Source organism: Priapulus caudatus, unplaced genomic scaffold, assembly GCF_000485595.1.
Source record: "Priapulus caudatus unplaced genomic scaffold, Priapulus_caudatus-5.0.1 Scaffold1375, whole genome shotgun sequence".
NCBI lineage: Eukaryota > Metazoa > Priapulida > Priapulimorpha > Priapulimorphida > Priapulidae > Priapulus > Priapulus caudatus.
This window is the reverse complement of record NW_014578436.1, coordinates 31629-43859: the sequence shown is the minus strand read 5'-3', so window position 1 is coordinate 43859 and position 12231 is coordinate 31629. Positions and strand designations below refer to the sequence as shown.

General features: G+C 39.9%; 1 long non-coding RNA gene across 1 annotated transcript; it reads right to left on the bottom strand.

Annotated features, from left to right (window-relative positions):
• Positions 1-11352: 11352 nt before the first annotated feature.
• LOC106816430 lies at positions 11353-11968 on the bottom strand. The gene is made up of 3 exons (XR_001394891.1): positions 11873-11968; positions 11667-11734; positions 11353-11433 (listed from the first exon to the last, which is right to left on the bottom strand). It is a non-coding gene; the product is annotated as an uncharacterized LOC106816430 (long non-coding RNA).
• Between the last annotated feature and the right edge of the window lie 263 nt (positions 11969-12231).

Genomic DNA, 12231 nt, shown 5'->3' with positions numbered 1-12231 from the left:
TGGAAATCATTGGCCCGCCAGAGTCACCCTGAACATTGAAATCCAAAAAACGTATAAATAACGTCGACTAAAGAATTCATTGCAACAATCAGGGAAAATAAATGAAACACGCGAAATTGTAAATAAAAAACAATTGCAACATATATCACTATAGTATAACCTATATTCTATATCCTGCTAAATTCATGCATGAGAAGATGTACCTGGCAGGCGTCTTTACCACCTTGTGGGTATCCCGCCCATAGCATGTCGTCGGTAATATCAGATTGTCCGTACTGTTCCCTGCACACTTCGTTGGTGATCACGGGTACTCACACAGCCTGGAGGGTGTTAGATTGCCTTCCACTTAAGATATAACGAAATCATCCATTTCATGTTGAAGAAGAATGAACGCGGGTTGGGGTAGCAAAGAGAATTTGGATGTGTGTGCGTGCGCGTGCGTGCGTGCGTACGTACATGGGTGCGCCAGAGCGTGTGTGCATGTAAGTATATGCTCTCGGATATGAGCGTACATACGTGTGTTTCTGTCTTTGTCTAAAGGGTTACTTCTTAGTGAGCATATTTTATCATAACACAAAACTTTATTGATTAAAGGGCACATGTTTTTAAATAACTGAATAGTTCCTATTAAATACTTCCTTCTGCGACATGCAATAATGAATACGTCTTCTCTGACTGCTGTTTCTGTATGAGCAAAACATGTTGATGCGTTCTTGCGATACGTTACCTTTTCGGATGGAACCCCAATCAGAGATAATGGCGTCTTTTCCGGCGTAACTTCCGCTGTTTGTTGCCGCCAAACCTATGGGACTGGCGGTTTCAGAATATGAAATGGTGGATCTCAGAATCATGGTACTGACTGGGTAGCGACGTCGTGACTAAAATCACTGTTGTAATTAGCGTGCACGTAAATCTTGCTCACCTATTTATATAAGTTATATAAGTATTCCTATTTAAGTACGCTCCTCGTCTTTATATCAAAATACACAGGATTTAGGATAGATATATTACAAACATTCAAACAATTAATGTTTGGTTATTGCAATATATATTAGGCTCCTACTGAGGGAAAAGTTCTCATATGTCGTGGGGTTTCATGTGAAGTTCTGAAGTAGACGCGCCGCTCACTCAGAGCACTCTTTGTTCAGAGCAGGATTGCATCCCACTATAACCATGGCAAATTCTGAACAAAATCACAGGTCATACGTGTAGCGATATAATTACACTGGGTATCAGCGTATGTGCATTTCTCACTCCTGACGTCTTTCCATCACTTAGTCTATCGTGACACCATTTTGATAGAGAAGTAGAAGCTGTGCAATCTGTAATTCAAACAATCAATAAAATCGTCATGACACTGTCGCTGGTTCATACACAATTTTACGTAGTTTTGAATTCATCTCTCTCTATCTCTCTCTATCTCTTTCTCTCTCTCTCTCTCTCTCTCTCTCTCTCTCTCTCTCTCAAGCCCCTGCCCAGGAAACCACAGCAATCTGCTGCCGTCCGTTCTTGGAATATCATTGAAACACGCACGCACGCATAGAAACGCACACAAACACGCACGCACGCATAGAAACGCACACAAACACGCACGCACTCATAGAAACGCACACAAACACATCTCTCCCACCTCCCGCACGCGCGCACGCACGCACGCACACGCACGCACTCACGCACGCACGCACACGCACTCACACACGCACGCGCGCGCGCACGCACACACACACACACTCGTGTGTGTGTCACTGTGGCATTATCACATACAAAATAAACGTTACAATTTATCATCAATTTTTATATAGTACTATTATACATATAGTAATCTGTCACATTGCATATGTAAAATGACAATAATCAAGACGAAACAATATAAAGAATAAGAACAACGGATAAAGAATAATAAAAACTGGTACAGTATAACGTTATAGTATTTTACTGTAACTAGATAGTTCAACTAAACAATGTGATCTTTTGCATTCCTGGATCTGCTCGAGTCCTTGTTTAAATCCTGTAACCCATAAAAAGTACCACCTATTTGCTCAGTCTCCCACCCCTCCTTCTCAACAAGATAAATTATGTAGTTTTCTTCTGTCTGTACTGCACGCCTGAAACGGCGCTAGCGGATGCGCAATATCTCCCGAGAAGAAGGAGAATTTGCGGTAATTATGCATTTAATCTGGAGAGGAGCTATTCTAGCATAGATTTATATGATAACATTTTATCAGTAGACCGCTTTTAAGAAATAGGAAGAAGGCCTTGTATGTAAGGTGTCCGCTGCATATACCAGTCAGTACTCAATCTGGCTACGTTAGTGTGTTAGCGCATGCGCCATATCTCACAATTGGAGATATATTTTGTTACGAATATGCATTTAATATGGTTAGGAGGTATTTCAGCATAGGTTTATGTAATAAACTGTTATCAGTAGACCTGTGTTTATAAGTAGGAGAGCGCCCTATAGCCAGCTAGTAGGGGGCAAAACTCCTACTTCATCCACTCCCGTCCTTCCCCTTGCCTCCATTGTCCTTCGCTCAGCCCCATTCTTCTTTTACCGTCCCTCAGCTATCTTTCCTGCCGCGTTTCTTCGGTTTCCCACCCTCTCTCACTCAGCAAGCTATGTTATACAGTTTTCTTCAGTCCGTACTACACGCCTGAAACGGTGCTCACGCATGCGCAATATTTCCCGATAAAAAAATATTTTGCAAAAATTATGCATTTGAAATGGAGAGGAGGTATTCTAGCATAGATTTATATGATAATATTTTATCAGTAGACCTCTGTTAAGAAATAGGAAAAAGATCTTGCATGTAAGGTGCCCGCTGCATATATACCAGTCAGTACTGAATCTGGCTACTTTGTGTGTTAGCGTATGTGCAATATCTCACGAGAGAAGTTATATTTTGTGATGAATATAAATTTAATATGGTTAGGGGGTATCTCAGCATAGATTTATGCAATAAACTATTATCAGTAGACCTGTGTCATAATTAGGAGAGCGCCCTAGCTTGTAGAGTGCAAAACTCCTACTTCATTCTCTCCCGTCCATCCCCTTGCCTCCATTGTCCTTCGCTCAGCCTCCTTCTTCTTCTACCGCCTTCAGCTATCTTCCCTGCCGCCTTTCCTCAGTCTCCCACCTCTCTCTCTCCCAGCAAGATATATTATGCAGTTTTCGTCAGTCTGTAATGTACTCCTGAAACGCCAAAACACCTCATCTACTTACGTCATCTCCCCCGTCCTTCCCATTGTCCCCTTGTCATTCGCTCAGCCTCCTTCGTCTACTACCGCCCCTCGCCTAAACGTATATTCAGAACAACTCGTGTAATTTTGCACGATCACTTTTATTAATTACATCAATCACATCAATATTTTAGACATTTGTAACTTTTCAACGAACTGCGAATCTCGCTACACCACAGATAGCATCAAAATCATTATATCAGCTGAAGAAAATAGATGTAGGTAAACCCAAACGTGATTAAAGTGTCTGATGAATACCGTGATATTGTAAATTTATATTCATGTGTTGTCCATTGACTTCGGCTTACTCATTCTAGTTCATATACTGCACGATCAATTCATAGAAGGTAGAGACTCGAGCGTAAACACCAGCGTAGCCTGGACGCGCACAGCCCCTGCCCCCCAGGACAACCAACAACGCAATCTGCTCGCCCGTCCGTTCCTTGAAATCATGTGGTCCGCCGGTCCTAGGTGTCGACCCTGAACAATTGAACCAAAAACGTAGACGCGACTAAAGGAATTCATTGCGCAACACACAGGGAAAATAAATGAAACGTGCGGAAATGTGAAATAAAAAACAATGCAGCACTATATCACTATAGTATAACGCTATTATTGTATGATCCTGCTAACAATTCATGAGAAGAATGTACCCTTGCAGGGCGTCGCTTTTGCCACCGGTGGGTATCCCGCACCCAATAGCAATAAGTCGTCCGGTAATAATTAGATTGTCCGTAGGGCCCTACTGTCCCTGCACACTTACGCTTTGGTGATCACGGGTACTTACACAGTCTGCGAGGGTGTTGATTCGAGGCTTCGCACTCTAAGAATTATAGTACGATAATCATCCACATTTTCATGTTGAAGAGATATGAAGCGCGGGTTGGTACAAAGAGAATATTTGGACTGTGTGTGCGTGCGAAACGTCGGCGTGCGGCGTACGTAACATGGGTCGCCAACAGCGTGTGTGCATTGTAAGTATGTCTGTCGGATATGAGCGTACGATACGTGGTGTTTCTGTCTCGGTCTAAAAGGGAAGACTTCTTAGTGAGCATTATTATCATAAACGCAAAAACTTTATTGATTAAGGAGCACATGTTTTTTAAATATACTGATAGTTCCTTATTAAATAAACTTGCCTATCTGCGACATGCAATAATGAATAGTCTTCTCTGAAGCTGTTTCTGTATGAAGCAAAAATGTTGATGCGTTCTTGCGATAACGTTAACCCTTTTTCGGATGGAACACCACACCAGAAAAAAATAATGGCGTCTATTTCCCGGCGTAACTCGCTGTTTGTGCCGGCAAAACCTAATGGGACTGGCGGTTCAGAATATAAATCGGTGGATCTCAGAATCATGGTACTGACTGGGTTACGATGTCGTGACTAAAATCAGCTGTTTGTAATTAGCGTGGACGGTAAATCTTGCTCACCTATTTATAATAGTATACAAGTCATTCTATTTAAGTACGCATCCTCGCGTCTTATATCAAAAAAATCACAGGTATAGGAATAGATTATATTACAAACATTCAAACAATTAATGTTTGGTATATTGCAAATATAGTATATAGGCTCCTACCTGAGGACAAGTTCTGCATATGTCGTGGGTTTCATGTGAAGTTCTGTAAGTAGACCGCGCCGCTCACGTCCAGAGCACTCTTTGTTCAGATGCAGGAATTGCATCCCAACACTATAAACCGATGGGCAAACATTCTGAACAAAATCACAGGTCATTACGTGTACGGCGATATAATTACAACTGGTATCAGCGTATCGTGCATTTCTCACTCACTGACGTCCTTTCCATCAACTTAGCCTAGTGGTGACAACCATTTTGATAGAAGAATTAGAAGCTGTCAACTGTAATTCAAACAATCAATTAAAAATCGTCATGAAACCACTGCCGTCCCCTGTCTGGTTCATAGCACAATTTTACGTGTTTTGAATTCATCTCTCTCATCTCTCTCTATCTGCTTTCTCTCTCTCTCTCTCTCTCTCTCTCTCTCTCTTCGTCTCTCTCTCTCTCTGCGCTCTTCCTGAGTCTTTCTTCTTCTTCTCCTCATCTCTCTCTCTGCTCTCTCTCCTCTTCTCACTTCTCTCTTCTATCGCTCTCTCCTTCTCTCCTCTGTTCTTCCTTCTGCTCTTTCTCTCTCTCTCTCTCTCTCTCTTTCTCTCTCTCCCTTTCTCGCGCTCTCTCTCTGCCTCTCTCGCTATATATATATATAATATAGGCCCTATATATGTAACATGTTGCGCGCAATCCGATGTGCGCAATCTTAAGATCGCGCAGCGGCAATTCTAGCATATTCCTTTCATTCATTCTGCGCGAACTTTTAACATTTTACTCCTTAGAAGAAGTGTTTTAGGCTAATCTAAATGAATGTTACTTACAAGTATCTCCGGGGCAGTAAGACTGTTAGTTAACCTAATCTCAACTTTACAATTTCACCGAGAGTCAGAGAAGATCTGAAAGGCCCAAACAGGGCCGCTTACAAATCCTGTAAAACCGGGCCTGCTCAATCTTATCGAACTCTAGCACCCCCAACCCAAGCAGATAAACGCCAGCAAACCCTGTAAACCGGGCCTTGGTAGATTGCGCGTATATATATATATATAATATATATATAGTATATATATATAATATATCAGGAGTAGATAATAGGGATTAAATTTAATTCCCTATTATCTACTCCTGTTTATATATATACATATATATATATATATATATATATATATATATATATAATATTATCAAGGAGTAGATAATAGGGATTAATTCTAATTCCCTATTATCTACTCCTGATATATATACATATATATATATATATATATATATATCAGGAGTAGATAATAGGGATAATTCTAATTCCCTATTATCTACTCTGATATATATATATATATATATATATATATATATATATATACAGGGCCGTAGACTGCGGGGGTGGGGGGGGGCAAGGGAAGCAGCTGCCCCCCTAGGTTTTGGAGCAAAATTAAACAAATAAATTGTTCTACTAAAAGAGAATTGTCGTAGTCAGAATGAAGGCTGTACATGTACTCAAAAGTGCCTCAAATACCATCTCCTGCTATCTACATTTTCAAAGTTTTCTCGGGGGATGACCCCAGACCCACTCCCCCACCCACCTGTTTCTCACTCCCTCATTGAAATCATGGATCCGCCACTGCCCCCCTTTGGTATTTGCTCAGCCTACGGCCCTGAATATATATATTTATATATATATTCGATGGTTTAACAAATAATGTTTTAATTAGGCCAAGCGTAAAAATTGGTTGACTTTAAATTTTCTAGGGGTGTGTGTATGTGCGTGTGTGCGAATAATAAATCGTGGAACAGATGTAATAAACAAAACTCGCCCATAGACGCAGTGAGCAGCAGTCAGAATGGTGTTTGGGCCAATAATGGAGCCTCCACATCTATAGGATCCACGATAGTACATAGCAAACCTAAAAAAATAAGATGCAAATATCAGACTAATTAATTGATGCTAATTATAATGATTTTTTCTATTATTCCATTTCTATTTATTTTTATCAGAAACGAGACTATTAATAACGATATGCGTCAGCTAAGTCATACTTATATAGTCATATGTTTGTCATAAACACACTTAAATTAATTTAATTTTAATTTTAATTAATTTTAATTTAATTAAGTCACATCCGCCGGGGACACCTGAGGATCTTAAAAGTGAGACAGCGAGATATATTTTTTATGTCAAGCAACTGCGGTGAGTCAAGGACTCTATTTAAAAAGTATATTTCACAAAATACTGTTTATTTTAGCTGATACCTTGCATGCGCTACCAGAGGTCTTCTATTGTGATAGAGGGGAATTCCGTCTGCCTAGATGCCTAGATGCGGAGATGCGGAGATGCGGAGATGCGGAGATGTGGAGATGCGAAGATGTTTCATGTCAAGCTACTGAGATGTATACGCTCGCTAAATTCGACGTGAAACTAAAGAAAATTGTTATTTTATATATTGTAAAACAACCAAACTCACAGCTGCACGGGTAACGTAGAACGCTTATCGCTATACGTCGCACAGCTGTATCTTGGAATCAATAAAGTGAGGCAGCAGGATTTATATTTTGAGTCAAGCTACTGCGACGAGTATGCGCTCTATATTTTATATTAATAATTTCATCAGAACATCATTTTATGTCGCACATACTGGGCACGCACGACAAGTATCCTGCGGTTGTACAGGATTATTAGCATTGCCCGAAACACATACATCCCAGATGCCAATGAATGCAAACATCAATAGCTATTTATTGTATCATATATATACGACGTCGGCGACACATCGCAGAAAAACCATTAGTATACTTTACTAATTTGAATGTAATACTAGTTAATACATCGGAAGCCCCAATGTCAACGACGATAAAGTGTAGAGCAATATATATTGTAGTTCTGGTGATATCCGTCGAAATGTGATGTGTGTACAGTCCGTTTGTTCGTCCATCCGCCCGTTCGTCCATCCGCCCGTCCGTCCGTTCGTCCGTCTATCCGTCCGTCCGTCCGTCTATCCGTCCATTCGTCCATCCATCCGTCCGTCCATCCATCCATCCATCCATCCATCCATGCATTTGCTGTCGAATTATAGTGACGTAGCTTTTATTTTTTTTAATCAGATCTATATGCATATCTAAACTGACATCTTGGTTGATACATATTTCCTACATTTTAAGTATGTAAATCGGTTCGGTGTTAAAGAGCCACACAAGCGAGGTTTCTGACCCCTCCAAGAACAGGAAGTTAATACGAACAAAATGTAGCATCCGAATGAATATTAGATAGTTGAAGTTTTGGAGATTACGCTAAAATGGCACAAAATTGTATCTAGCAAAGCAATCTTTGACGTCTATTTGTGAACTAGGATCGTTGTACCGACGACATGCTGGCGTGGGAACGTGTCTATGCAAATCATCCAAATGGTAAATGTACGCGCCATCGTGTATCTTCTCTAAGCATAGGCTGTTTGAGTCGGTCGTAGCTAGCAGGGGGGGGGGGGGGGCAGGGGGGGCAAGCTGCTCGCCAAAAAAGAACCCAGTGAAGAAAAATGGAATTAAAGATTTAAGGATATACTCGCGTAACCGTGTGGGGGAGTTTTAGTATGTCTCCTACCTGAATATGGTGGAAATGGCATTCGAGAGCTTTCTATATTTTCCAAAGTTTTTTTGCGGGGGGCATGCCCACAGACCCCTAGAAGCGCAGCGCCTCGCGCTCGTTCATATTGCGCCCCCCCATACATTAATTCTTGTACGGCCCTGCGTAGTCACATTCGTTTAAAGTTTGACAATACTTTTATGGAGTCATACGCGGCTGATAAGTTGTCTAAACGCGGCAGTACAAAAAATCGATATGTGTGTCCAGGCTTTATTAATTGGATGACAGAACGCGTGAGAATGTGACCAGATGGTCAGCTAAGCGGCAAGAGTTATATCTCTCGGAACACTATTATGGAGAGACAAAATACATAGATTGACTAGAATGGAAGGTATAGATAGGTCGGCAAACCTAACCAGGTGGGCAAGATGAATGTTGAGTTAGAGGTAGTACAGTATATCATTTCAAGACACTTAGCAAGGATAGTTACGTCGTGAAATAACGTCTATAGGTAACAATCTTGATAGTTGTCAAGTGTTCAGGTTCCTTCTAAATAAAATAGATCTCGACAAAATAACATGCAATTTCAGATTCTTATGCATTAATTAAACACTCGTCTACTGCTCCTCGGACGTCTTGAATGAGTATATAGTATCAGTGAATTATTACAGTGATTATGTAGCTATGTCTACAGTATATAAGTATAATCTGTCATGATAAACGTTGACTTACTCATTTTAATAAAGATTGGACAAGCGAGCTAGCATATAGATGTGACAGAAATGCCTTGCCTACCTATTTATATTAATTTATATAAGTAATCCTATATAGTACCTCCCGTTTTCAATAAAATCAAAGGATTTGGATAGATATAATATTTACGACATTAAAAAATTAACGTTTGCTTATTGCATTATATTATTATGAGGGAAATAGTCGTGGGTTTTCATGCTTAGTTCTGAAGTAGACGTTGCTGCTCAACACAGAGCACTCTGTGTTCAGAGCAGATTGCATCCGATTATAAACCATGGCCAAACTATGAAACGGAAATCACAGCATCTGCAGCGATATATTATACACTGGTACCCAACGTATGGTTCATTACTTATCCTGCCGTTTTCCATTACTTGTAATATCGGCTGGACACCATATTTGAATAGAGAAGAGTAACTGGGCCCCCTCCCCCGCCCCCCCCCTAGTTCTGCCATTGCCAATTCATCGAGTCCCCAATCAATAAAATCGGCATATCTATTCAATGGTTTAGCAAATTAATATTTGTAATTAAGCCAACCGTAGAATATTCAGCGATATATCGAAAACTAAATTAATTCATGCAAATATGATTTGACTTCAATTTTCTAGGGTTGCGTGATATGTTGCGTCTGCGTGTAATATAAGAACATGGACGTATGCAATTTAAACAACACTCGCAGAGACGGCAGCTGCGCAAGACAGTCAGAATGGTGTTTGGGCGATAATGGAGCCTCCACATCTAAGAATCCAGCGAAGTACATGCAATCTGAAAATAAGATGTGGAATATCAGACTTTAATTTTCAACATAATGCTTTATTTACTCTTGTTATTTATCAGACGATACATATTTTTAACAAGAGAGCGTCAGTTGGACGTACACAGTCGCTATGACAAAGCCGCAGTTAGCATATGTCTTAATATTTCACATAGGTATTCATGTTGTCGTATTAACGAGGCGTATAATAGTGAGTGTTATTGAATAATGCAAAATTTCATTAAATGCAGAGTGCTATGTTTAGTGCTTTTGTAGTCACCATCGTTTAAAGTTTGGTCAAGACATTTAGCGGTCTAACGTGGGCTGATATCTCGCTAACGCGCAGAAAAAACTACGGTGATGTGTGGGTCCAGGCTTTATTATTTGGATGCAGAACGCCGTGAGAATGTGACCAGACTGTTCAGCTAACGTAAGAGATTATATTATCTCGAAATTACTATAGGAGAGACAAATAGATAGATAAACTAGAATGAAAGATACGATTAGGTTCGCCAAACCTAACCAGCGTGGCCAAGATAGAATGTTGAGTTTAGAGGGAATAGACAGTCTATCATTTCAACAACCTAGCAAGGATAGTTAGCGTCGGAAAATGAAGTCGTATAAGTAACAATTGTGATAGTGGTCAAGTGTGCAGGTTTCTTCTTAAATAATAATAGAAAATTTCTCGTCAAATAAACATGCATTAGCAGATTCTAGGCATTAATGAACACTCTTAACTACTCTTCGACGGATCTCGAATGAGTATAAGCCACCATAAAATTATTACAGTGATATGTAGCTATGGTACAAGTATATAAGTATATCTTCATGAAAACTTTTTAACTTAAATTTATTTAAAAAGATTGGACAGCTCAGCTTACGGCGAGTAGTATGGTTTTGTATTTTTAAGAAGTGCGATTGCAGCAAAGACGTTTTTTGCGTGCAGTTACTATGTATGATCAGAGATTTCGGCGCAGTCAACTCTCAAGTAAAATTTGCTAATGGCAGGGGGTTTTTGATAGAGATGCCTTAGCGTTACCTACGCAGCTACGCGTTACGTTTCAGAAATTCAAGAGTCCAAGCTTTATAGACTTTATTTCATATTTGATAAATGTCACGCATGAACACATTTTTTAATCGACTTCTAGGTAGAGGTTTAATATTAATTGGAGTCACTATCAGCGGAGGAATCATTAAAAGTGAGACAGCGAGATATATTTTTTATGTCCAAGCAACTGCGTGAGTCAAGGACATCTATTTGAAAAGAATGATTATATATATTCAATGGTTTGGCAAATAATATTTTTGAATTAGGCCAACCGTAGAAATTCAGCGATATATCGAAAACTAATTAATCATGACAAAATTAATATGATGGACTTCAAATCTTCTAGCGGTTGGGTGAATGTGCGTGTGCGTGAATATTAGAACATGGAACAGACGCAATAAACAAAACTCGCCCAGAGACGCAGTGAGCAGCAGTCAGAATGGTGTTTGGGCCAATAATGGAGCCTCCACATCTAAAGGATCCAGAAAAGTACATAGCAACCTGAAAATACGATTCAAATATCAGACTAATAGTTTCTTTATAATGTTTTATTCTATACTTGTCATTTATCAGAAAGGAGACTATTATTAACTATAGGGCGCCAGCTTGGCCGTACACAGTCGTATGACAAAACGCATTTGAAACAAGTGAATAGCTTACGTATATCAACTGGAATTAAAGTATGTATTATATAGTTTTTGTGCGGCATAGCAAGAAGAACTTGGCTCTAGTACCTGGTATGGGTAATCCTCAATAATCACATCATCGCCGCCAACAATCTTCGTGTCCGGGGGAGCCCATCCTAAAACAGAGAGTCACATTGCTTTCGGAATCTTTGAAACGTTTGTTTATTATTAAGCTATGAGCTAGGCAATGAAAACTCATGAGTTTAGTAACGGTTAGAGCCACAAACTAACTGTAGTTATAACACGAGACATACCTTTGGGAAGTCGTGGCCACCTCGGGGCATGGGCGCTGGCTGCGCAGACGACGGCTAGCAGAACTAGAAGCTTCATGGTTGGTTTTGGTGCTCTAACTCGAGTGCCTACGCTGTCTTGTTACGAAGCTTATATACACCTTTATTATCTACATCTTATCTCACTATTGCTTTAACTTCGACTGCATCACGATTTCCTTGTTTGTGTACTGATAATATGAACACCTGTTTAGTATAATGTAATTCCTCAACTCTAAGTATCATGTTGTCGTATTAACGAGGCAATATAATAGTGAGTGTTATTAATAATGCAGCATTTCATTAAATGCAGAATTGCTATAATTTATGCTTTTGTAGTCAGG